At 43.5% G+C, this 27,622-nt stretch overlaps 1 long non-coding RNA gene across 1 annotated transcript in view; it reads right to left on the bottom strand.

The window, feature by feature from the left end:
• Window positions 1-27,365, bottom strand: part of LOC139440832 (uncharacterized) — a 37,970-nt gene extending 10,605 nt beyond the window's left edge. The window contains exons 1-3 of the long non-coding RNA XR_011651074.1: window positions 27,207-27,365; window positions 26,675-26,760; window positions 21,949-22,096 (exon numbers count right to left, since the gene is read on the bottom strand). This is a non-coding gene — a long non-coding RNA (uncharacterized lncRNA). The remainder of the gene's footprint in view (window positions 1-21,948; window positions 22,097-26,674; window positions 26,761-27,206) is intronic.
• Between the last annotated feature and the right edge of the window lie 257 nt (window positions 27,366-27,622).

Raw genomic sequence — 27,622 nt, 5'->3', positions numbered from 1 at the left:
ATCATATGTTGTTCCATATATGTATTTTAGATGAATTCTCAAATGCAACATATTGTTCTAAGAGCTTTACATGTATAAGGTCAAGTTCACTTACACAACTACTCTATGAATTAAGAACAATTACTATCCCCATTTGACATTTGAGAAAATGGAGGTGCAGAGATGTTAAGTAACTTGCCTAAGGTCCCACAGTAGGCATCAGTGGCCAGGGCACAAGCTGAAGCAAACGCTGAGGCCTGTGCTCTTGGCCAGCGTGCTCAGACCCCTCACACAGGAGACATAGAAAAGGACAGGGGGCCCCGAGTGAGTAAACTCTGGCCTCACTGGTAAGCACGGGGAGGGTGCCATTCTCCTTGACACGTGGCTATTCCATGTCCGTCTAGATACTGTCTGGCTAGAAACCCATGAATGTGAGGGGAAATTCATGTCAATCTTTCAACCAGGTCTGGTGTGAGTCCAAGTGAACACAGCTCCCCACAGGTTCTGGAAGATACTTTCAAGCTCAATGCAAACCCTTTCGTTTTTCTTGAGTCGACCTGTGTAGAATCTCTCTGTGCTTCCCTACTCTGGTGAACTGGGCTGGGCCTTGAAGAGACTCAGGGACCACCACCTCCTCAGCTTCCAGGCCAGATCAGAGCCAGCCTCAGCAGCTGACGTCTGTAGCCTCTCCCCCGGATCTCATCCTGATCTCATTCAACAATCCAAAACCTTTCCACACAAACTGCACCCCTTCCCCCAAAACTCAGCACCCAGAATGCGTCAGAGGAAGGACAGTGAGAGCCTTTTATAACCATTTCCCTCTATTCCCCCAAATTTCCACCCCCCAGGCCAAGAGAGGGGCTGGGTAAGGCATTGTTCTAAGAGGACTGCATTGTATGATGAATACCAGGGCCCCCCTCAGGAGACTGGGAAGGAGAATGGAGAGTGGGTGGCCAAAAGACAGTACTTTTCTTTTTCTGGCAAATAATTCAGAAAATGGATAATTCCCAGAAACATAATCAAGTTACCAATCCGTGTGTGATTTGGCAATGTGCTTGCTAGTCCAATAATGACTTAAATTGCTTGTGGGATTTTTAAAGAAAATTTTACTTCGTCATATTAATAAAGACATTCTTTGGAGACAAATTTTGCAATGAATTTGAAGCAAATAAAAGTGAGGTCAAAGTATTATCTCTAGGTCTGTGTCATACCAGCTGGTCAGAGTACATTTTCTCCCCTTTAATGATTCAGCTGCCATGCCCACGCATTAATTCTCCCCCCCTCTCTCCCTCTCTCTCTCGCTTTCTCTCTCTGTGTGTCTCTCTCCCTCCCTCTCTCCCTCTCACTTACCCTTCTCTCTCTCTCTCTCCCTCCCATCTCAATGATATACGCACAACCATTTATCTAGACCCTTTCATAGTTCCTCCTAGAATTTCCCAACTTCCCAGGAATTCTCCCAGTCCTTCTCCTGCATGCTGTCCCACTCTCCACCTAGACATACTATTCCACTTCCATAATGGCAGCACTGGAAGCACTGAATGCTATTGTGTAGACTGTTGATATCAGTCCTTATGCATAACATGGTACCCCGGCCACAATACCCACTATCTGTGTGACTTAGGGCAAGTTATTTCACTTCTCTGAGCTGTTGCTTCTGCATATGAAACTGACATAATAACAGTACCCAACACATGCTCAATATTGACCATCAACTATGCACTTGGCATTGTTCTAGGCATTGAGAGTACAATATAAAAGTAATAAAAAGCAATAAAAAAGATGAAATCCCTGCTCTTGGGAAATGTACCCTCTTGGGGAGCACCATGGTGAGGTGGTGATGGAGGAAGTCTCTTGTCAATAGCCAGTGCCAACCTCGTCCACAGCCAACACTGACCTGCCAGGTTGAAAGCGATGGCTGCAGCCCCAGCACATTCATAAAGGACCCCAAGCTATAACCAGTTGGCCAAGATGCTCTAGAATTCCTGACCCACAGAAACTACGAGACTGTCGATTGTTATTGTTGTTTTAAGACAGTACAATTTGAAGTAATTTGTCACACTGCAATAGATGGCTGGTACAGGGAGCTGTAGATAGGATGATCAGAAAAGGCTTCAGGGAGCTTCCCTGAGTTTAAGTTATTGTGAAGATGAAATAAATAAAGTGTACAAAGTGGTTAGCCCAGGGTCAGGCTTTTAGTGCATGCTCAGTAACAGTAATTATGGCTATTTTTATTATTTGTGATGATATTAGTCTTCATCCAACACCCTCATATTACAGAGGAGGACCTTGGGATTTAGAGGATTTCAGACATTTGCCCATATCACACAAAGCAAGTGTTGCCCAACCAAACCTAAGAGCCCAATCTCCTACCTCCTACTAGAACTTACGCCAAACCTTTCTTCTTATACACTCTGTCTCATCCCTCCTTGCCCAAAATCTACTGGAGTGAGGATGTGGCAAGTATGCCCACAAATTAAGACTATTGAATCTGCTCTACTGCTCTTGGTAAACAGCAGGGGACAGAGAGAGAGAGCGTGGGTGTGGTGTGTTCGAGAGAAGCTGGTCCATGGTTTTCCCATTTTCCCATGAGGAAACCCTTCAGAAAGCAACGGTCATGGCCAGTGAGCATTTCCAAAGTTATGTGAAATGCTCTCTTCTTTGCTAACCCAACAGCTGTTTTTAATATTTTGATACTAATCACCTGAAAGGCAATAGAGAGAAGGAAAAAGAAAAGAGGCAGATTGTGTGCAAAACCCATGAGTCTTCTGTGCCTCAGCCTAAGAAATGTTCTTAGAATAGGCTGGCTTCCCAAATTCTGCTCATTGCAGGGTCAAGGATGCAGCCCATGTTCCTCTCTCAATAGCTACCACACCCATTCTCTCCCTAGGCGTTCTGTCCTCTCCACCCCCATAACCAGCTGTGAAGTAGCACATGACCACCACACTTCCCTCTTTCCTTGTATCCTTCAAAAATAAGTTCACAGGCTTTGCCTATGATCAAGAATTCACTACTAGCCCTGACCAGTATAGCTCAGTTGGTTGGAGTGTTGGCCCATACACCAAAACATTGGGGGTTCAATTCATGGTCAGGGCACATAGGTTGCTAGTTGTTACCTAGGTTGCTAGTTGATCCCCAGGCAGGGTACGTATGGAAGGCAACCAATCAATGTTTCTCTCTCACATAGATATTTTTCTCTCTCTCCCTCTCTCTCTCTCTCTCCCCCTTCTGAACTCCCTAAAATTAACAAACACATTTTTTTAATTTTTGAAAAAAGAATATACAAGATCTGTTCAGAAAAAGTCCAGCCATTGTTAATATAACAAGAATAGTTTGCATGACATCGATGTAACCTGGCAGCCAAGGAGAGTGGACTGGAATGTGCATGCATGAACAATAACGACTTCACTGTACTAGTCAGTGGGGGCAGTGGACACTGTTGAGTGAGCATGTGTACTGTGTGGCCACCACATTCAAAATGACTGAGCAGGTAGAGCAACAAATCTGCATCAAATTTAGCATTAAGCTCAAACATTCCTCCACAGAAACTATTTGGATAATTCAGAAGACCACAGCTATGGGCAACCGGTGATTGGCAGCTTCAACACGACAACACACCTGCTTCACACATCACATCTCATGCAGTTTTTTTGTGAAACATTAAATCACCCAGGTAACTCAGCCCCACTACAGCCCAGATTTGGTGCCCTGTGACTTCTGGCTTTTCCCACAACTAAAATCACCTTTGCAAGGGAAGAGATTTCAGACCATCAATGAGATTCAGGAAAATATGATAGGGCAGTTGATGGTGACTAAGAGAGAACTGTGTGAGGTCCCAAAGTGTCTACTTTGAAGGGGACTGAGGGATCATTGTCCTATGTACAATGTTTGTGCATCTTATATCTTCTTCAATAAATGTCTCTACTTTTCCAAGATCAGATGAGACCGGGCATGTTCAGGGTGCTATGGCCATGGACATACATGTCTCTACTTTTCATACCACATGGCTGAATACCTTCCGGACAGACCTTGTATGTGTGTGTTTTGATTATCCATAATGGCCATTTTATTTATTAACAATTCTATGGGTCAAGAATTTAGGCAAGGGTTGACTTGGCAGTCCTTCTGCTCAGGTTGGCGTCAGCTGAGGTTACTCACTCAGCTCATTCAGCTACTCTGCCAAGGAGGAGGCCCATGCAGGTTTCATTCAGTGGGCTGCTTCAGCACCCTCTCATGCTCTCACTGCATGTGGCTAGCTTGGGCTTCCTTCACAGCATGGTGGTCTTAGGGTGGTCAGGCTCCTTACATGGGGGCTGGCTTCCAATAAGAGATAAGAGTCTAAAAGTGACAAAAGCCAAAGCTGTAGATCTCCTAGGGCCCAGTCTTGAAAGTTACACAATATTGCTTCCACCACAACCTACTGGTCAAAGCTAGTGGCCAAGACAAGCCTAAATTCAAGGGAAGAAGTAAAAATAATGTATAGCCATATTGAAGATGCCACCACGGGTCCCTCTCCCAATAATATTCTGACCTCCTAGAAGGCAAGAAGAGAATTTTATTAGCCTTGCAATCCCTAGGACTTAACTGGGAAGAGTGCCTGGTATAGAGTAGGTGCTTTGCAAGCTGTTGTGAACTGAGCTCCCACACAAACATGGGAAAGCTCTAGAGGAGGATGAGCCAGTCTAACAAAACCCTTGAGGCAGCTCCTCTGGGAGCTGCCAAAGCCTCCCACCCACAACCTCTGCATTTTGTCAAATTCATCTTCAGCTCATTCCTGGCACAACAGGTGTGCAAGCAATGCCAAAGTCACTAACCAAGTACCAGTGTCTTTAACTGACTTTCACATGGGTAAAGGGCAGATGTGAAAGAAGTTAGGGTGGTGAAATGCTCTACATGACTATCTAAGAAAACAGATAAAATGTGAAGTGTATCTGCGTAAACGTTTGCAGTCCTAGTGCTGTGGGGATCCAGAGCATCCCCATCCGAGAGAGCTCTCAAGGCTTCTTATTCAGGAAAGACTCTCCCTAAAACTCAGGCAAACAGCAGTAAAAGCCAGTGGCTAGACCATGAATCTCTCTCCTGAATTCCCTCAAAAAATCCTCGTTGTTGTTGGCCACTGCTCATGGCATCAGCCTGAGATTGCTGCAAGAATGCCAACCTCCCAAGACCAGATGCCAGGAGCAGAGCCATGTGGAGGTGTGGATAGGGGTTGAGTCAGCTCAGACCACCAGCAACTGTCTGTAGAGAGAATGTCCAGGTCTTGTCTACCCCCAGCATTGGCACAGGCACTCAGTGTTTAATAAGCAAACCATTAGGAGTAAAACAAATACAACTTTAAAATACCTGAGTAAACAGGTTTGTTTCTTTCTTCACCCCAGTGGCCCATGTCCTCAGCAAGGAGATGGACGATGTCCAATCCTAATCTGAGAGCCCACACAGCTGGAGATACCTGGGGGAAAGAACTACAGACAAAGCCTACCTGGCATACAACGGAGGTAGAAAGCAGCCCTTCTTCCCTCACTGTTGCTGAGAACAATTTGGCAGATGCTAGCCACCCCAAAGACAATCACATACAATTTAGGAGTGTTCTGGATGCAGGATGCATAAAAACTTGACCCATTTAGCAACTCTCTGGAATCCCTGAGAATGAGAAGTATTGCCTAAGTCATCGTCTTGTCTTGTCATGAGGCAACCAAGGGTATAGAAGATACTGCAGAGGCAGGGAAAATACTAACCCCTGTCCTTCCCATTGCAAGCTGGGCAGAATTCTGGCAGCTGTGACACGTGGGAAAGCAGGTAGGGGATGGCCATATTCCATGGTTCTCTTTCAGTGTTCATGTCCCTTCAGAAACTAGGTTCTAAAGTAAGATACCCATGTCAAACATCAATGTTTCTAACCAACAGTGAGAACCTAGATCGGAATTTTCCAACAAGCCAATTCAAAGGCAACTCTAGGTCATGGTAAGTCACACGAAAAGAATAAGAGTGGGAACTGTAATAGGGAATGGCTTCTTTAGGTGGAGAACATCTCTCTGGAAAGGTGACAATTGGAGTTGGGCCTTCAGTGATGACACAGAGAGAGCCACACTCTGAGAAGAGAGCCCTAGGCAGAGGGAACAGCAAGTGCAGCCTTGAAACGGAAATGGGCTCGGTGTCTGAGGAACAGAATGAAGGCCAATGTAAAAATAAGAGACACAGTGCGAGATAAAGTGGATGGGATAGACAGGGGCCACATCATGCCAGGTCTTACATATCATAGCCAAGCACTGGGTTTTATTTTACTCCATATTTTGCTTAAATATTATGACTCTTGATTCTTTAGCATTATAATTCTTTATTTATCAGAGACATGAATATTCCAAAGCACAAGTCTTCAAAATTTGGTCCCCAGACCAACCACATTGGTACCACCCTGGAAACTTGTTAAAAATGCAAAGTCAGAGGCCCCACCACAAACCTGCTGAATCAAAAACTCTGGGGATGGGGTCTGAAGGTATAGAAGACACCGCAGAGAGCAGGGAAGAGTGCAAACCCCTTTCCTTCATATGGCAAATATCTGAACACACACACACACACACACACAGAGCAAGGAGACAAGACCATATAAATAAAAATCAAGAAACACAGACATAGAGTACTACAGACCCTCGGATATGAGACTTTTTAGATACTGACTTCAAAAAACTATGCTAAATTTGTTGGAAGAAATAAAAATCAACCTTCAAAATTTTGACAGAGAACTGGAAACTCTTTTTTTTAAAATATATTTATTGATTATGCTATTACAGTTGTCCAATTCCCCCCCCACTCCACTCCATCTTGCCCACCCCCTCCCTCCCACATTCCTCCCTATAGTTCATGTCCATGGGTCATACCTATAAGTTCTTTGGCTTCTACATTTCCTACACTATTTTTACCCTCCCCCTGTCTATTTTCCACCTATCATCTATGCTACTTATTCTCTGTACCTTTCCCCCCCTCTCCCCCTCCCACTCCCCTATTGACACCCCTCCATGTGATCTCCATCTCTATGGTTCTGTGGAAACTCTTTTTTAAAAAAGAGCCAATGAAAATGCTAGAAGAAAAAAAAATAAAAATCATAATAACCACAGGTTAAACATACATACAAGTAGACACAACTAAAGAGAGATTTGTCACGTGGAAGAAAATATCCAGCATGAAATAAAAAAGGACATACCAAATATAAGACCAAAATTTTATTAGAGTCATAACACATAAAATTACTCTGCCAATTGCTATAAGACTTTAAAGTGCTTACTCACAATTTTTGTATTTACCTTTTTTCTGACCATTGCATGACATAAAAGAGCCATAAAAAGATTTACTGTGTGTTGAATTGAAGTCTCCAAAGGTGAGGTCAGAGACTATGGAACAGAATTGCAAACTGATAGAGTTAATAGCTGAGAATTTTCCAAAAATAATTAAATATGTAAATCAACAGATTCAAGAAACCCAACACTGGTTAGATAAAAGGAAACTTAGGCACTTTATATTAAATCTATGGTTAAAGACCATAAACAAAGAAAATATCTTAAAGGCAGCCAGAGGAAAATACACAGATGAGCATCAAAGGAGCAATCATTAGAATGACAGCTAATTTCTCAACAGCAATATTGGAAGCCAAAAAATGATGGAATTATAGCTTCAAAATGCTGAAAGAAAATAACTGCCAACTCTGAATATATATATGAAATTTTCAGACAAATCAAAATAGAGGGCATTCATCTTTAACATATCTGAACTAATATATTATGGCCTTCAGGCAAAAGGAAATGATTCTAGGTAGAAGATCAGACATGCAAGAAGGAATGATAAATATAAATGAATATCAATTATATACAACAATAAAAATAATGTCTTGTGGAGAATTACATAGAAAATTATAATATATTGCAAGTGAAATAGAGGTATGTGTTTTCAGATCCAGCACTGTGTAGGGAGAGGGGGAAGAACCAATTAATATTGTATTTTTTATAAATCAAGTATGCATATTACAATATTTAGTGTAACCATTACAAGAATTTACAGGATTGGAATAACTTTTTAAAACCCTTCATCCATGCAATTGAAAACAAGAAATGAAAAAATACAGAACAAGCAATATACACTGAAAAGCTAAGATGGTAGATTTCAATCCAAAAATATCAGAAATTGGATTAGGTGTAAATATTTAAATTCCCAAATTGAAAGACAAAGATTGTCATGCTGAATTAATTACATTGCATGTGATGTTTATAAAAGACAAATCTAAAACATAATAATTCCCAAAGATATAACAATATCAATATCACCCATACTTTGCCACAATCGAGTTCTTCCCAATCCTGTGGGGAGAAGCCTAGAGCCTGAGGATACATTCTATGGCTTCTCTTACTTCATCCAAAATACTCCATCAGTTGGCTGATATTAACCAGAATACGTCGCTTCTGTTTTCTTCTCCACATCTGGATGAAACAAGATTCTTGACAGTGACTATGACAAAATTGTGTTGCTCTCTTCAGACCTGCCTCTGCATCCATTCATTACTTCTGGACCAAACTGGGAGTTGGTGTCAAGGCAGCCCAAGCGGAGAAACAAGGCCTGACTCAGAAGAAAACATCCTCAGAAAGAGACACAAGACTTGGCTGACACGCATCAGCATGAACAAGGGAAACACATGGGAGAGGGATTTCAAGGATGATAAACAGGAGTGGAAGGAGAGAAGCAAAATACAAAGGTGAGGGAGGGGTTCCTGACTTGGAACCCTCCTCAGAGGCAGTATTAGCGTGTTTCTGAATGACTCTTTGAAGCTTGGACACAATGATGCCTTTCAGTAAATTATAGGGAGGGGCTACAGGACCATGGCAGAAAATTGAGGAAAGGGGTCAGAATGTTCACAGAGACAGGCATGTTAGAACAAATTTATCATGTGGGACTAGGAGGGTTCAGAGGACATTCCTTTCACTGGGCAGCAAGGAACATATCAGTGAGAGGCAACCACACCTTTGAGAAGTTTAGTAACAACTGTCCACTGTAGACCAGAGTGAGAATAGGTGGCTCTGCCATATCACTGGGCTCCCTGCCCTCAGTGGGAATGATAATGGGATTCCAGAATAGCAAGGTCCAGGTGTCCATGCTGGCCCATCAGAGTCCAAACAGACATAAATCACAACAGGGAACAAGTCCGGAAGCATAATCAAAGTGCCTCCAACAACAGAAGCTTTTATGAGGGCCAGTAGACCACGGTGAACCTAGGAGTGAGTGGATGAGTAGCCAATGAGGATACTACATGACTTTTATAACAAGAACAACAAAATCAAGAGCTATCAAGGAAAAGGTTGATGTGCCCACAATTTCCAGATCTGAGCCAGTTCTCAGCCCCAAATCCTGGTCCCCTTGTTAAAGGATCCTGCAGGGCCTCCCACACTAGTGATGCTTCTAGAAGTTCAGTGATCCAAGGTCAGAACATCCTCTCAAAGGTCAAGAACAAGTTATTATACCTTCAGCTCACTACTGCAAAGAAAAAAATCCAACACTTGTTGAGCGCCACTGGGTTTTTTTTTTTTTGGTTTTTAACTTTTATTTATTCACTTTTAGAAAGAGGAGAAGGGAGGAAGAAACAGAGGGAGAGAAACATTGATGTTAGAGGGAAACATCGATCACTTGCCTCTTGCCTGCAGCCCAACCGGGGACCGGGCCTACAACCTAGGCATGTGCCCTGGCCGGGAATCAAACTGGCAACCTTTCATTTTGCATTAGCCACACCAGCCAGGGCCCGAGCCCTGCTGTGTTTTGAAGAAACACAACTCTGATAGGGAATGCTGCTCAAACCTATGTATTGGGTGATTTAAGACATTCATAATTTTGAGGGGGCTCTACAGTAGATCCAGGCTGTCATAAAAGTGCCCTTAGCTCCTATGAAATGGCAGATCCAATGACGCTAGAGGTATCTGAGACAGACAGGGATGCTGTGTACGGTCCTGGGCAAGTCCCAATAAGACAGCCATAGTATAGACTCTTTGGGCTTTCCTGGAACTGCCTTCTTCAAAGGAGAATGACCTGCTGTTTGCAAAGCAGCTGCTGGGGTGCTACTGAGCCATGCTGGACACTGGCATTCCTCCTGCCAGCAACTGTCTCAATCTGTTATGCTTCCCTTCACAACAAAATTTCTTGAAAGGATCTCTACATATTCACTATCTCCACTTATTTTTTTCATTCTGTTTTAAAACAGCCTTTTATGCCCCCAATTCCACTAAAACAGGTTTTTTGAAACACCAATGACCTCCATGTTCCAAACCCAATAGCTAGTCTTCAGTCCTCCTTGAACTTGATCTATCAGCAGCATCTGACCCAAATAGACACTTCAGTCTTGAAATACCTTCTCCCTTTCCTCCCTGGGACCTCACTCTCTCTTCCTCTCACTGGTTCCTCCTCATCACCTCGAATGGTTCTTCTCACATCCCTAACCATTAATGTTGGAGTCTCCAAGGCTCAGGCATGGATTGCTGTTGCTCTCCACCTATACACTCTTCCTGGGTGACCCATCCCATCAGTAGCTTTAATTTTTTATGTGCTTTCCACTCCTGAATTTATTCCTGTAGCCCCAATCTCTCTTCTGAACTTCGGGCTATCATACCCAACAGTCTATGGGCCTCCCTACTAGTTGTCTATCTGAGACTTCAAATTTCCCGAGCCAAATTATGGGTCCCCTATCTCCAAAGCTGTTTCTCCACCAGCCTTCCCCTCTTCAGTAAACAACAGTGAAGTTCCTCCAGCTGCTCAGGCCCAAGACCCTGCCTCATCTGTGCTTCTTTCATTCCAAACCCACATTCTATTCATCAGGAAATCTTGCCAGCTATTCCTTTAAAATATCTAGAACCTGGTACATCCTTAGTTCATCCACTCTCATCTCTTGGTTAGATTATTTTATACTGGTTCCGTGCTTCCATCTTTGCCCTCTTCAATTAATTTTCAAAATAGCAGCTGGAAACCTATCTCACTTCAGCCGAAAACCCTCCACAAGCTTCCCTTTCAAATCCAAAGGACTTGCAGTGACCCAGAATGTCCCACAAGTTCTGCTCAGCCTGGGCCTCCATCTGACTCCCCTCCCACCACTTGCCCTGCGCTGTCTCTGGACACACTTCGGTCTTGGATGAGGTCAGCCTCGGGGCTCACTCCCTCACTTCTGCTCCAAACTCCACTTCCCCAGCAATATTGGCTCCTCTCTATCACCTGTACCCTTCTTTATTTTTCTTCATAATATGTCTTCCCCACTTGATACATTATATAATATACTAATTTTATTGTCTGCCCCAACCCAGTAGATTACAAGTTCTAAGAGATCAAGAGCTTATTTAATTTCTCTATCTCCAGACTTTACAACAGTGGCTGGAATAATTAAATAATTAAATGCTCAAAAGATTTTTCTTGAGTGCATGCATAAATATCAGGTCCTTTGCTAAACCTAGAGTTTAGGAGTGGAAGGATAGATCAAACGTGATTCAGACCTTGCCCTGGCCAGTGTGGCTCAGTTGGTTGGAGCGTTGAAGGTTGCATGTTTGATTCCCAGTCAGGGCACACCCAGGTCGTGGGTTCCATCTCCGGTGGAGGCACATACGAGAAGGCAGCTGGCAACCAATTGATGTTTCTCTCTCACATCGATGCTTCTCTCTCTTTCCCCGCCTCCCTCCCTCCCTCTCTAAAAAGCAATGAAAAAATGTCCTCCGGTGAGGATTAAAAAATGAAAAGATTCATAATTAAAATGCCAAAAGGTAAAGATGAAGAGATAGGAGGGTGGGTGTGGGAGAATGGGTGAAAGGTGAGGGGATTAAGAAGTACAAATAGGTGGTTACAGAATAGCCGTGGGGATGTAAAGTACAGCCTACCGAATAAAGTAACCAAAGACCTCACACGCATGACCTATAGGCATGAACAAGGGTGGGAGGGTTGCCTGAGGGAGTGGTGGGTGCTGTGTGGAGGGGAGCAAAGGGGGAAAAATGAGGACAACTGTAATGGAATAATCAGTAAAATACATTTTTTAAAAAAGAGAGAAACAGCATGACCCCTTAGAGAGTCATGTTTGGGAAAGAGAAATGCCAACAGGGCACATTTAAAATTCTATCAGTGAAGCAGTACCACACAAAAAAATTGCAGAACTTAAATATCAAAATAAGTGTGGATGATTGTACACTTGAAGCCTACATAAATTTATTTACCGATGTCACCACAATAAATTCAATAAAAAAAATTTTGAAATGATTCAGACCTTTAGAAGCTTCTAGTTTGCTACGCTTCCCCACAGCACATTGTACATACTTCATAGACTATAAGAAATAGTTATAACTGGGGAAGGGTAACCAAGCATATCAAATAACTGGTGTTACTCCTTTTGCTCCTTGCTACTGCTATTGCTTTTGAACTTAGGATATTACCTTACTTCGAAGACTTAACATGGGCCCATTGCAACAGCAAATTCAGACATTGGCACCCAAACCTACCTACAATTCCTGCTCTCGGTGACATGGGAGAATTCCATGCGGCTAGGTCTGGTTTTACAGACAGACAGCGAGAGTCTCCAGAAGCCTGAGTGACACATCCACCCCTCTCCTGCCAACTCCCTCAAAAGGCTCCCCTACCCTGGTTCAGCAGAACCTGAAATTACACAATTTAGAATTCACTGACCTCTGAGAAAAGCAAGTCACGCCCCAAGGAGAGCTGCAAACAGAAGCGTTCCTAAGCCTGAGTCTTTGTTGACACTGGCCTCTGGTTACACCCCAAGCAGAAAAAGGAGGAAATTCAGTCTTCAAAGCCAGTGCTTCCCCACTTGTGTCTGACCCCAGCTGAATCCCTTCCCCCACTGCACCCTCCACACAAGGCACACACCGTGAGGTCACGAACGCAAATGCTGGTGCCGGGGGAGACATTTGCAGGTGACACACTATATATAGCTAAAGTAACTTATAGGTTCCGTCTCATGTTACATGCCTTGGGGAGGGCTGAAAGCCTTGAACAGTTTCTCTCAAGCATGCCCTATTGTGAATCTCCTTTCCTGTCTAAAACCCTTCCTTGGCCCAGACCTCAGGAGTCACCTTTCAGAAGAATCTGGCCGCTCCCAACACACCCTCTTTCAGCCTCCTTGCCGAAGCAGACTTATCCTGAGGGCCCAGGTCTGCCTCAAAGAGGCAAGGCTACAGGGCTGACATCTCACAAACAATTACCTTGGCTCCAGAATTCCAGAGAGGCCTTTCCTTAGACCCTTCGAAGTTTCTGGGAGTGTGAGTCTCCTGTTTCTCCAAGCCAGGGCCAGGGGAGACAGAGGCCAGGCCTGGGTGCTGCACCTCCCACCACACACCACCAGGAGATTTCATTCGTCCACCCCGACATCTGTTCTCTTGGCCTCACCACCTGTCTCAACACGACGTTCCACACAGCCCTGGACCTGGGATGAGATGGAGCCATACGTGTCGTGCTCAGCTTGGGCTGTTGGGCTCATCTGTGCCAACCAACTGCATCATTTTCGCAAAGGAGAAGACTGAGGACCCGAGAGTGGAGGCCACGTGCTGAAGGTCAAAGAACCTGTTAGGGTCGGAATTTCCAACTTACGGACCCACACCAGGCACCTCCAAGGATTCAACCTCCTCACTTACATCCCTCAGAGTTTTCCTCTTCCTGTTTCTGTCCCTTGCCCTACCTTTTGCATCTTTCTTAGGAGGTATTTCTTTCAGGGTCTCCAACACATCCAACCCACAGGCGCGTCTCAGTACTGGCCCCCTTGTTCCACTGAAGAAGCTCAGAGCTCTGTTCGCCTGGCATCTCAGCCCCCTGCTGGGCTCAGACCACCCCCCTACCCCCACCCCCACCCCTCCTGCCTTCAGCATACTGCACAGAACTCTGGAGTTCTTAAAGCGCGTTTCTGTGCAGCACCTCGCTGGTGCCCACCACGGATCTTGTGATGTTGTCTGAGAAAATGGGTCCTTTACTTCATTTTCACAGAGGGGAGGCCAGCCGAGAGGCTTGTCTGCACTATCTGATGGATAGGTCACAGAGCCCAGGGGTAGGGTTTTCATCCCCCACCTCTGCTTTTAGGGGCTTCCATTCTTAGTGTCTTCTCCCCCCGTGGAGTGGTCCCCAGGACCCCACCCTCACCCAGTTTTCTTCTGCACATTCATTCCCTTGGCCCTAGTCATCTGTCAACTTCCAAGTTTTCAAATGCATATATTTCTATTTTTTTCCTAGACATCTCCATACTTGGATGACACCTCAGGAGCCACCAGAATAAGGTGGTACGTAGTAATTGCTCAGTTAAATAATGACCATCATCGTCTTCATCAACATCATTAATACCTGGATGGCAGTGGTTTCCTACCTATTTCCTCAGCATGCCCCTCCCCACTGTCCAGGCCATCTACAAGTTACCTCTCCAATATACACAAGCCCAGAAGAAAAATCTTGGAACAATGTTGCTTCCATACAAATATAAGCAAAGGAATTAAAAAAAATAAATAAAACACTGAAATCCCATCTACACACTCCTGCCCTTCAACCCAGAAATAAAACCCAGTTGCAAATTCTGACCACATTTGTCATTAAGAAACTTATCACTCCCCAGATAAAAATCCAACAACCCCCTGCCACGCCTTTGGGAAGCAAGCTGGGCTCTAATTCTATCCAGCGACTCAATGTTCCCCAAACAGAGCAGATCCTTTCTGTGAAGAGGTTAAGAACCCGCGCTTAGGGGTTCAAATCCTGGCTCTACCACTCACTAGCTGTGCACCTGTGGGCCAGTCACATAATCTTGCTCGGCTTCAATTTTCTCTTGATTAAAAAAGGAAGAAAATCTGCTCCACAGGTTTTATGTGAGAATCAAATGAGATAATCCATGTAGAATAGTTAGCAGGCAGCTGCACGTAATAAACTCTCGCCAAGCGCTAGGCACTCGTTATTATTAGTGTTCATACGCGTTTTCCCTTTGCCCAAACTAGTTCCACAGGATGTCATCACCACCACTCCCTCCTCACTTCCTGTCTGTCTAGTCATCTGCAAGATACCTCCTCCGTGAAGCCTTTCTGGATTGATGTTTCTAAGTTCCCTTTGTGGCAGGTGCATACCCTTTCTGTCTGCACTGCTTTGCCTGGAGCCTCCTGCGCTACATCATGAGCATCTTGAAGACGTGTCTCCTGCCCATTGCAGGAGAGAAGCGGGGAAGAGAGGAGGTGGAAAGAAGTGCTGATGTCTGACTATAACTCTCCAAACTTACCCTTAACCTTAACCAAAACTTAATGTTAAAAAAAAAAGCATTATATTGACACATAGATCCTTCCTACAAGTGTTCTTAAATATTTAAGAACCCTCATTTTCCTCCAAGTCCACCCCTCAATCTCTTTGAGGAAGGGTATTTTTTTAGCCACACCCTTTCCTGACATTCTCTTCTTGAATGATTTGTTAAAGAAATTAAATTGTAAACTGCTATGAATTGATCAGATCTAGCTTTATATACTCAAAGACCTTCCTCTGTCAGCAAGCCACTTGGCCTTGGAAGACCAGACCGTGAAGGGGGAAGGGCCACAGAAGCTAATGCTGAGAGAGAAAGCTACATACGCACAGCCTGCTTCTAGATGCTGCAAGATTTGTAGCACACGCCCCACCCCCCCACCAAAGTCTTGGCCCCAAGACCAGGACATTGCATTTACTACTACGTATGTTCTTACCAGGAATTAAATGCCTCCTGGCAAATGAGAAAGAAGTAGTTTTACCACATCCCCACTGCCTTCTCCCACCAGTCCCACCAAATTCATACTTTCTACACATCTGTTAAAAATAGGGGCTACATAAACAACTCAGAGTAAATGAGGAACATCGACATCTCGTAGAATGGACATTTTTGCATTTTACAAAAGAATAAGTGTATCTCTTATCCCCTTTTGTTTGTCAAGGCACAAAAAAAAATAGGGAAAAAGTCTAGATTCTGGTCATTTCAACCAGCCTTGCCGTCTACAATGAGCACCTCAGAGAAATGGTGGTGTGCCAGGGGTGCAGGCAGAGCTGTTTTTAAAGAACCAAAACAAAACTACAGAAACTGGAAGGCCCAAACGTTTGCAGTATCTAAACTGGCCAAGAAACTGTGGCATGAAAGCCTACAGCCCACACCTGTGGGGACCTGAGTGGCCCAGAGGTACAGAGCAATCTGCACTGGATCCTGTGAAAGGCAGGTGCAGTTTACAGATGGGAAGCTTGGTCGTGGGAATGTGCCAAGTACGTCACAAAGCTCAATTGATGGAAGCCAAGTTTAAGATCAGGGCTCAAACTTAAACACAGGAGACAGCAATTACCATAGGACTTAGGTATAAAAGGAGAATTGCCCTATTTTTTTCCTATGAGTTTAATACTGAGTAGGAAAGAGTTGCATTATGTTTTCTTTTTCACAGAGTACATTTTCATGATAGAGTCAGCTCTTTAGAAACAAAATTCTTTCGCATATCATTTAGTTATCCAGATACATCAGAATCAATCCCATCTTCATCAAAATAAAAACATATTAATTTTGTTTAAAGAACATCTATAGAGCCCTGGCTGGTACAGCTCAGTGGATTGAGCGCCAAACTGTGAACCAAAGCATCACCTGCTCAATTCCCAGTCAGCGCACGTGCCTGGGTTGCGGGCCAGGTTTCCAGTTGGGGGCGCTGAAGAGGCAACCACACATTGATATTTCTCTCCCTCTCTTTTTCCCTCCTTCCCCCTCTCTAAAAATATAAATAAAATCTTTTTTAAAAAAAGAATGTCTATAGAAACATGCATATTTAAAGTCCATGTACAAAACGAAGCAGCCAGAAATATCCTAACGTTAAAACAACACAATCCTAACTTAAATCACAGTGTTGCCTATTTGAACCTCCAGATTGACTTGTACTGCTGGAGTGAATTGGGAAAGATGAGAAAGAAATATTTTGTATGCCTTTATAGTATGCTAGGCACTGTTGAGGTTCCTTACAGACATGTCTGATCCTCATAGAAGCCCTGTGAGTTAAGTATCATTATTCCTATTTTACAGATGAGGACTCTGAAGCTGAGAGAAGTGAAAGAACTTCCCCGAGACCACACCACTGATGAATGGCAAGACTCAAGTGGTTAAAGTTAGGGTTTTCCCTTGACACAGTTAGAGAGAGCTCTCGTACACCACTGAGCAATGCAGAGACTGTGAGAACTTGGTACTAATAGAAACATCATAAAGTGAGGTGCTTTGTGGTCAAATTGTACTGTTTAATAGAGAATAATTTCTGGGAAAATGATTATGTATTGACTGAACTTGGAATTTATCATAAAATTTGCAATACTTCAAAATACTACCTGCTCTAATTTAAAGAACATTTTCATGTTTTCCTTTTTTAAAATATTTAATGACATAGCTCTGGAATTGAAAGTGAAAAAAGAATTTCTATTTTAGCCTGTTCTCTGCACCTCCAAAGTTTCTTAGCTATTACTACTAGCTCCTATAAAAACAAACATGTAAGAAATTTGCTAAAGTGAAAATTCACTTTTGAAAAACAACTAAACACATCGAAATGGTAGGCACTGGAAGATACTTTCTAGAAGACAACATTAATGTATAATTATTTTAGTAAAAATTATGAATCTGCTTAAAGCAAAAAAGCAAAACAAACAAACAAAAATGTTAAGTAACCTAATCAGATCACTTAGAGAAATGAGTACTTTTCTCTGCCCTACCCTAAGATCATATTGCTATTTAACCTGCTTCCAAACAAACAAGAATTTTTAAACATTTTTTCTATCCTGTAAGCAAATGTTCTTTGCTTGGCTAAATGACAATGCTCAAGAAATGCCTATTACAGAGGCGTAAAAAAAACCCTTGGCAACGTTCCAGAAGAAATTCACCCTGCATAATGTGTTCCAGCAAAAGTTCAATAGCTTTCTGGTGAACCTGCTGGCTCAGTGTGCACTTGAGCAGGAGCTGGAAAGAACAAAAGAAAAACTGAGAGACGTTTTCCTCTTTGTTAATCTGGCAAAGTAGCCCTCAGCTCATTTTAGCTAACTTTCCAAGCTTGGAAAAACGAACGCATGTATGGCTAACTTGCAAACCCTGCCCTGGGCTCTGGTGTAAACTTTGTTTTACTACCTTTGGTTCCCTGAAATTCAAGTATAATTATACTGTTTGTCTTTTCATCCAATAAAATGTGCATTAGCATTTGGTTCACTTTGGAGAGTTTGTTTGGATGAATGTATTCTTTCAAATGACCAGTGCTGCTGTCGTAAGGAGAACGCTTGGATAATACATAAACTCTTAATGTAACATTGAAAAGAGGGAGGCTGGAGGTATAAACCTCTCCAAAACATTTCAAAAGTGTGTTCGTGATTGGCTAAAGCTGCTAAATTCTCCAGATATTTATATAAGAATTTCCCGAAGTGCAAAAGTAAAGACTTCAAAATGCAATCCATCTCCTGTGTATAAAGTGACATAGATGCACAGTTTAATGTTTTGTGCAACTCTTTCCTAGGATGAACATTTCCCACTGGAGAAGGAAAACGGTTGGACACGTTACAGGCTTATGAAACTGCCGTGGTGCATCTGGCCCCGGCTCTCCCTGCCTGGATGTGGGGGAGGCAGGGCTGGGCCGGGCTGGCACAGGGTGTGCAGTGAGAGCCTGTTTGACCTTAAATGCCCTGAAGGGAGGAAGGGGAGGATGGTTGGAAAGGTAAAATTTTCCCTATTTGATGTTGTAGGACAACTGCTTAGTGTGCTGAAACCAAACCCACTTTGCAAAAGAGACACTGTAGATCCAAACGCCACGCCTGCGAGAGAACTTAAACCCTGGGGAAGGACTAAAGGTGCTAGGACTTGCCTTCACAGGCCCTTCCGTTGGCAGTCCCTCAGCCTGTTTCATGCAGGGCTTTTTCGGGTTCCCTGGGCCTCTTACAGGAGTGGGACAGAAAGGCCATCGGCTCAAGACTGAAAATGTAGACATTTGATGGTGTCACACAGATGCACCAACAGGATTAAAGAGAAAGGACTCGTCACACAACTTTAATGCCTAAATATGTACATTTAAAATGTACTGTGCTGGTGGTAACATTCTTTTAGCATGTCTTCATTTATACTGTGCTGGAAGCCTCAAAAAAAAATGGAAGAGACCCAGCTCTCAGAACCCCTGCGAGGCCCTGGAAACCAGGAAGCTGTGTGGTGCATTAGGAGAAGGCCGGGTGCTGCAGCTGGGCCTCTAGACTCCCGGAGCAAATCACCAAAAGCAAAACCAGCACAACACAGATGAAACCAAAGATATCTATGACTGACACCCTTATCCTGATCTCCTTTCCATCCCCAAAGGTAGACCTGATTATGAGTTCAATGTGCTTCCTTCCAGATCTTTAAACACACACACACACACACATACACACACTCGAACACAAACAGAATAAGTGAAGTTATTTTATGTGGGGTTTTTTTTACATATTTGATATAAGGCTATCCAGGTCCTAAAAATGCTTTATCCATTTCACAATATCTGAGACATATCCATATGGTTACATGTGGATTCATCCCATTACTTTTGGCTGCTGAATAGCACTCCATCATCTGAGACCACTGCCTTGACTTAACCACTCCCCTGCTGAAGGACATTCAGTATTTGTCTGTTGATGATCTGGTGCATTCTCCCGCCTGCTTGATCTTTCTTTTCTCAGAAGTCTGACCACCCTTCATTTTCCTTAGCTGTTTCATGTATGTGAGGTCTGTCTCTAAACTAGGAGGGAAACTTCTAGAGAAAAACCACTATGTCCAGCATCCAATAAGCACTAGATAATAATTTGGTAGAAAGATTAATAGCAGCTTTGAATTCACAGAGGCTCAACAAATTCTATTTATTTATTTCCTTCCCTTTCTTAAAGGAGAAATTCTGTGTTTCAAATCAGGTTCGACTAAAATTGACTTCCTTTCCTATCCTAGACTTTCAGTGTCCAACACATGCTAAAGATGCTCTAAACCCTAACACTGATGACACTATAAAGGTTATACCTTTTAAAGATGAATGCGTGTGTGTTTGTGTGTGAGAGAGAGAGAGAAGTGAGGAGAGAGAGAGAAGGAGAAGAAGAAAGAAGAGGAGGAAGAAGAGGAGGAGGAGGAAGGGAAGGAGGAGGAAGAGAGTGAACGAAGCCAAAACCTGCCTTGGGATGTGGCCCTGTGGCCCTTTCTGGCCTGGAGGCAAAGCCAAATACAAAGGACTGATTCTTTTTGCAAATGAAATCTGGAAGACAAGTACTTTTCCTTCTTTTCTTTTAATAATCTCACCCTGCCACTTTTACTTTACACTTTGAGGTTGTTGATATTGAAATTGGTTTTCATTTCCTTCCATGGAAACCTTATTCTTGACACTTTAGCCTTCCTTAAAAAAAAAAAAAAAAGTAATGCTCTTTCTAGGGACAATGAAAAACATACAAAGTTTCTAACTAGCAGAGATTCTCCAGGCCATTCAATCAGACCCTGGCATGTCATAGAGAGCTACTCTGAAACTATACGATTCTGCCATTACATTGTCAGGGTGAAGGGGAAGATGCGGGAGTATCAAACATGCACATGCAGAAGCAAATAGGAATTGGGGAGCACTCTGTGTTTGTGTTGTGCCACCCTTTCAGCTCATGAAGTCATTCCAATTCTTTCCTAGTCCAAGACACCATTAGCAGCAGTTTTTGACTTTTCTGAATCTGATCACTTTGCCCTTTGTCCCCTCAAAACGTACATATGCTCATATACGTGCAATTCTGCAAAGAGTTCCAAGGACATTCAAATCCCCTAAGACCTAGCAGAGCCCAAGGTTAAGAAGATCTAAACTAAGGTGGGGTTGTCAAGAAACCAGGTGTTTGCAGGAACAGTAAAAGTGGCAGGTGCGACAAGCTTTGACAGTAGCTGCAAAATAAAGCCAATCTCCCCCTTTGGGTACTGGGGAAAATCTGCTGATGCTGAGTTGGGTCTTTTGAGACACACCCACATCTTCTACGGATAACAAGAGTAACCATATATCATCAATATACCACCGTCTTTGAATACTAAGAACGACTCTGTGTCTGGAAGATAAAATGCTGGACAAGGCACAAGACTAAACTGAGAAGGAGGAACTTTTCTCAGCAAAAATATCTATACCTGTAACTAGTGCTAGAAATCAGTGAATAAATGAGCTTGTCCATCCAAGCCTTTCCCCTTGATTTCTTATTCCATTTGCTGCATCCTTTCTTTCAGTAGGTGCTATATTCTCAAAGTCATTCTTACTCCTTCAGCTTCAACGGCTTCTTCACACATTATTCTCCTTGGATGGAATGTATTGCAAACCCTTAGCTATTCCAAAAACCACACACGGCAGGTTCTCCAATAACACCATTTCACTGAAATCCCTTTTTGATAAGGTTGAGGAGATGCTGTAGGAACTTAGCTCTTGTTTATATCTATTAGCCAATGATAAAATCGGTTTTGTCATACATCGTTTCGCTTAAAGTTGCAGAACCTATCAACGACGATTTGAAGTGAGGACTTACTGTATAATGTTACCATCTTCAGAGTCACCATACTAACTTTCACTATTCACAGGGTGACCGGTGCATCAGCTATGCATGCAGCCCTTAACATGTACTATGTATATGTATTAAATCCTGACAACAACCCTACCACATAGCAGCATTTTCATTTTGAAGATAAGAAAACTAAGACTCAGGGAGAACTACTTTACTAAAGGTAACAGAGCAAGGAATTGGGAGACTGGGTTCAACCTTAATTCCATTGACTGCAAACTCTATCTCAGTCCGGTTGGCCGGTGCCAGAATTCCATTTTTCCAGAGGATTCATAAAATTACAGAATTTGCAGTTTATATATGTTCTTAGTCTTCTTTGGCTCACAGATTATTCAAGCAGAAAAGGATGGTAGAGGCAGACAGGTCTGGCCCTCCCACTTCACGAATACGGACACTGACACTCACCTGGGGTGGGTTGCTGGCCCCACCGTGGCCGTCCCTTTTCTGGTTCTGAGAGGACAGGAACCACGTTCTTCGGGAAGTCATTTCCTGCCTCTCCTGGCTCAGCTCCAAGGGCACCAGAAGTCTTAGCAGGAGTTGAAGTCCAGAACACCTGAATGACCAGAGCAAAGCAGGGCCAAACTCAGACGGCATCTGCTGATACTTCAAAGGGAACAGAACAATCCAAGGTGTACCCTTCCCACTCCCCTCACAGGAAGCCAAGGATGTGGCCTGGTCTACAAAGCTAGTGTAGCAATAAAAACAGGCATGTAAAATCACAGCAAAGGAGGCCCGAGAAGCCAACACCTGTATCCTAAAGCCACTTCTACAGATAGCAGTGACATGCAGCCCAATCAAGCAGATAATTTCAAAGCCCTTCACTTTAAGACAGTGTAAACTGGAATGAGAAGTGAAAGGGCAAGTCAGTGCTTGAGAGCTTGCCTGTAGGTTTGTTATCAAGCTAGAATAACAAATGTGTTTAAAAAGCCCTAAATCAGATAACTACTGCGCCTTGCATTGTCCTTGAAAACGCAAGAATGGAAAAGGGAGAAATTATCTAAGGGCAATAAACCAGGGAAACAGAGACGAGGCAGGGGTGTGGGCTGTGGGTGATTATTACTAATGTTTATAAACACTTACTGTTGACAATAGTTGACCAGCCCTGTTAAGAACAGAGAAGTAAACACACTTCCAGTCTCTCCCTAGGAGAGGGAGATAATAATAGAGCAAAAGAAAAAAATATGTAACTGTCTAAATTGACATTTTATTTTCTAAAGAAGGCAGTTTAGGTGACCCTGATGCTTTTAACATTAATTTTTGTCACTTCATTATGTTGTTGGAGAACATCAAAAACACAGAGTACTATGTTTAATAGATCACATGTAAAAAAGAGGACATATGCTGGTTGGATCAATGACCTAGGCTTGCCTGAATCAGTTTCAGTTGATTCATTTACCATGTCTAAGCCTACCTGGGTTGCTCTGTGAACAAGTATGATTAAACACAAGGTGCTACATAAATGTTCAATGTAACCATGTATGTGTGTGTGCGCACATGCACACATGTGTTGAATATGTACCTACATGTATAGTACATGCATGTACACACACATATATTTGAATGTATTGTGACCAATTGAGACATCCAGGCACCAAGCCTGCTGTCCAGCTGAATAAGTTAGTTCACTGGGCTCTCTAAGTATAAATCCTGAGCCCTTTCAGAGCATATACGCTGTTTGCTCAATCTGTAAACACATAATTATTTAACTTGCCTTCTAAAGTAACACCACACCCTGGATATGATGCAAAACCCAGCATTACAAGATAAGCTCTGTCTCAAGTTTCTGCTCGTTATAAGTGCCTGAAGTATTTGCTCATATGCTCAGGGACTGAAGCAGAAGTAAACAGTCAGGCCAGTATTGTAGGGACACCTGTGTTACAAAACCGACTTTCTTACATTGTGAAAGCAATGAATGAAGTTCAGCAGGACTCCTGTAAGAATGCCAGTTCGTCCCACATCACGGTTGGTCAAACAGGACTTCGACCTTATCGCCTACCTACCCAACCACCCAGGACGGTCTGCTTTCCTCGGGTATCAGATCTAAGCTCCAAGTCATGGGTCCCAGCTGCCACACCTCACCTCCTGCTTGTCTTCTGTCTGTGTCCTCATTCAGTTCAGTCAGCCTCGCCCATTGTCCATTTGCACAGCTCTCAGATCTCCAACAAGGCCTTTGCATAGGGCATTCGACATGTCTGGACTAATACCTCTTTTTATGTTGAAAACTCTACAAAGTCATTCCTTTTGAGAAGTCTTCTCTAATTAGGCAGAGCACAGTTTCCTGGACGAGAGGCTGTGTCACAGCTTTGCATTGTGGTTAAGTATGAATTTTGATATCCTCCCCTCCCCACCAAGATGCGATACAGCTGAGTGATTAAGAACAAGAATTTGGAAGCCAGATGGTCAGGATTTGCATCTTTGATCCACCACAAACTAACTATGCTTCAGTTTCCTTACTTGTAAGATAGACAGACAGATAGACAGACAGACAGAATGCCCAAAGAGCTTAGATAGTGCCTGGTGTCCAGTGAATGCTACATAGTAAGTGCATGTATAAGAAACACGATAATAAGTGGCAGCTCCTATCTGATTGGTGTTCAGGTGACACCAGCAGTGGTGGGTTCAGTCTCCATGGAGAACTGTCCGGGACACGCCTGAAATTGTGGAGGCTACATTCGTCAGTTGTCCCAGTGCAGGGACCTGGCCCGGACTGACCAGCGCTGCATAATTTCAAGAGAAGGCAAATCCCCACCTCTGGATTTTAAATGATTGGCTTACACTTAAAAATTAAAATCTGAGCCAAAGAGAGCTTGTCTTGAGGCAGATTTATCTCTTAAGTCCAGGGTCCCTAATCTCCAGGCCACGGGCCAGCACCGGTCCAGGCCTGTTGGGAACCGGGCCACACAGCAAGAGGTGCTCTTGAATGTGATGCACTTGAATCATCCTGAAACCATCCCCCCGACCCCAGTGTATGGAAAAATTGTCTTCCACAAAACCGGTCCTTCGTACCAAAAAAGCTGGGGACCACAGCCCTAAGTCACTCTTTTGTGACCTCTGACATGATGACTCTGTAATGGTGAGTGTGTGCTTCCATTTTTCTGTGTTTATCATCTCTACTCCTCCTTCAGTTGAATACCCTGGGGGCAGCAGGAAGCATGGAAAGGTACTCGGTGAAAACCAGCTCACAAATGAAGGTTTGTCAATGCAGAGTGTCTGAAAGGGAACGCTGAGTAACTCAGCATCGCCACATGGAGTGTCCCCTGCATCTGTCTTCCATTCACACCAAGAGACCAGGCCTTGGGGACACAAATATGAATAGGACGAAGTCCCTGACCTTGAGAAATATACAGAGCAGACTTGTGAGGGGCACAGAAATGTGGACAGCTATAATGTTTACAAACTCACGGACATGTATTTTCAGGTGATTTTTATACCCAACGTACAGAAGGGAAACTGAGAGGTTAGGTGTCTTGTCCAAGATCACTCCACAAGGAAGTAGATTTGTAACGAGAACCCAGTTCCACTGACCCCAAACCCCAGGCCCGTCCTGCTGTATGCAATGTTCTAGCATAACACATGTGTCTCCCAGGCCGGTGACACTGGAGAAATCATGCTCATTAAATCAAAGGTCCATATCAAGTGAGTTAGAACGGGGCATTGGTGGCATCATAGAACGCAGGCTTTGCAAAGCACCTGTGTGTGGTTAGGGGGATATTTTTCCTCCCATTAATTATAATTTGCCATCTACCAAGGAGAATTTGATACCACTTTCAACAACACATAATGCCATAATTTTTTTAAAGGTTAAAAGAACAAGGTAATGAAGGGAAACAGAGATGAAAAGCCTATTTCAGAAAATTGAGGGTAAGAATAGGAAGCACAAAAGGGCACAAATCTCAGCTCAGAGCTTCCTGAGAGACAAGGCAAACTGGGAAGTGACTGAGTTCTTGTTTATAAAAGGACGCATACTAATTTTAAGTTTAGCATATATTATAACCATTTGTCCTCTGATTTCTGAATCACATAGAAAAAGATCAGTATTCTTATGGAAAACATTGATTTGAAAGTACAGAATTTTATAAACAGAAAAGCTGATCTGTTATATTTGTAAAGTCTGTGATCGATCAGAAGATTTGGAAATTTATAACAACACACTGTGAAAATTAATAAACAAAAACCTCATTTAAAATGGTGTCAGGAGACTTGAAGAGGGAAAACACACACACACACACACACACACATCACTCAACACTACTACTGACCCCAGAGGGAAGAGACCTCCCTTGCACCTCCACAGGAAGTGAGACTACTTCAAGACCTCAGAGGGAGGAAGACAGGATTCCCCCTGGCCAGTAACCGGTCAGCCAATGAAAAGTCACTCTACAACGAATGAACTTTCAGTTTTCTCCAGGTCTCAGCAGCCCCTCCCAAGTCCATAAAGGAGCTTTCACCTCCTTAGTTTTTCTGGATTGCACATGGTTCACCATTAGATCACATGGCCCGAATTGTAATTCTTTATTGCTTCAAAAAAAAAATCATTTTGCTGGAGAAATATCTGGCTATTTGTCAGAGGTCAGCCATACTGTCTAGCACACGGTGACAATATTAATGGTCTGTTCTATAAAGGAAAGTGGGAGAGTAGCGTCCAGTGTAGAAGGGTTGTGTAGCAAGGTATTGGAACTGTAATTTTGAGGAGAGGATGGGCAGAGAGTGGCTCTCTCCATAAACAGCATCCATTCTAAGTTCTTAACTGAGTGAACTACAGCTGAAATGGCACATCAAACACGATATGACATTCGACAGCTATGAGGACAGTGGGCATTCATGCGCTGTCCTTAGGGATGCAGACAGGGCAGCAAACAAAACAGACAATCACCGAGCTCTCCTGAGGCCAAGTGCAGAATGCTGCACAAATAAAAGATAGATGGAGATACCGTTCAGTCCTCCTAAAAAGTCTACAGCCCTGTGTTACTATAGACTTCGAAACACATGTTTGGCTTTGGTCACAAAACTATCCAGAGCACAGGAGCAGCTAGAAAAGGCAGGAGCAAACACCAACCCTAACAGCCACAGAGCAGGGCTGAGGCCCAGGTCTCACCTTTCTAAGCTCACAGCAACTGGGGAGCAGACCTACCTTCTGCTGCAGGAGAAGCCAGCAAGCACCTTCTTCGGTTTGGTAAAACGGTCCTCTTCTGCTCTAGAAATGGCTTTAAGGAGTAGCTGGAAGGAGAAAGAAAGTTAGAGCAGCCAGAGAAAAAGCTGTTAGACAAAAGTGAAAAAAGAAGAAGAGTTTTTAAGACCCATACAGGCATTTATTCCACCAATATTTATTAAATCCTCACTACCTATGCAAAAGCATTGTGCAAGGTACTGGAGAAACGGGGTGTGGGGAGTGAGGACTGGGGGGAGGGAGCCCTGTCTCATGTCTTTCACAATCTAGAAAGAGTCAGACATTAAACATGTAATGAATGAACTAATTAAAATTAGAACAACTACTAGGAAGAATTATTGGAGGCTATAAGAACTATAAAAGGGCAAATTTACCTAGTGCCAAAGATACCAGAAACCCATGTGACACACTCCCTCTCACCTCTCTCTCAATCTCTCCTCTCTGACACACTCATGCACGCACGCACACACACGCATGCACACACGCACAGGCATACATAGCTATGATGTGATCAGGCGCCTCTTGTCTCCCTCTCGCAGACAGACTACTTTGGGGCTGGAAATGCTAAGGAGGCTCTTCCTTCTGGTTTTCAGGCCGAAATGCTGCAGCCCTGGCGGGTCTCATGGCCAACATCCCTACTGCCAGCCAAGCTGCAGTCGTGTCTAGAGGAAAAGTGAACACTTAGATTGGTTACATCTTCAAACGTCTTCTCGATCTTCCAGCTTGTGGTTGTGCTTGTCCCTACACAGGCCGAGTTCGAATGTGCAGACCTCATACATGAACTTGCCAGAGAACACAGTGCCCGAAATGAAGATGACAGCTCCCCGTTGGACTGTGTGCTTATCTGTAGCAGCTCAGGGGCCGGTGTCAAAGTTAGGCTTAACTACATAATAACAGAAAGTGTAAAAGCTA

The sequence above is a fragment of the Desmodus rotundus genome, chromosome 4, assembly GCF_022682495.2.
Source record: "Desmodus rotundus isolate HL8 chromosome 4, HLdesRot8A.1, whole genome shotgun sequence".
NCBI lineage: Eukaryota > Metazoa > Chordata > Mammalia > Chiroptera > Phyllostomidae > Desmodus > Desmodus rotundus.
This window is presented reverse-complemented; position numbering and strand designations above follow the sequence as displayed.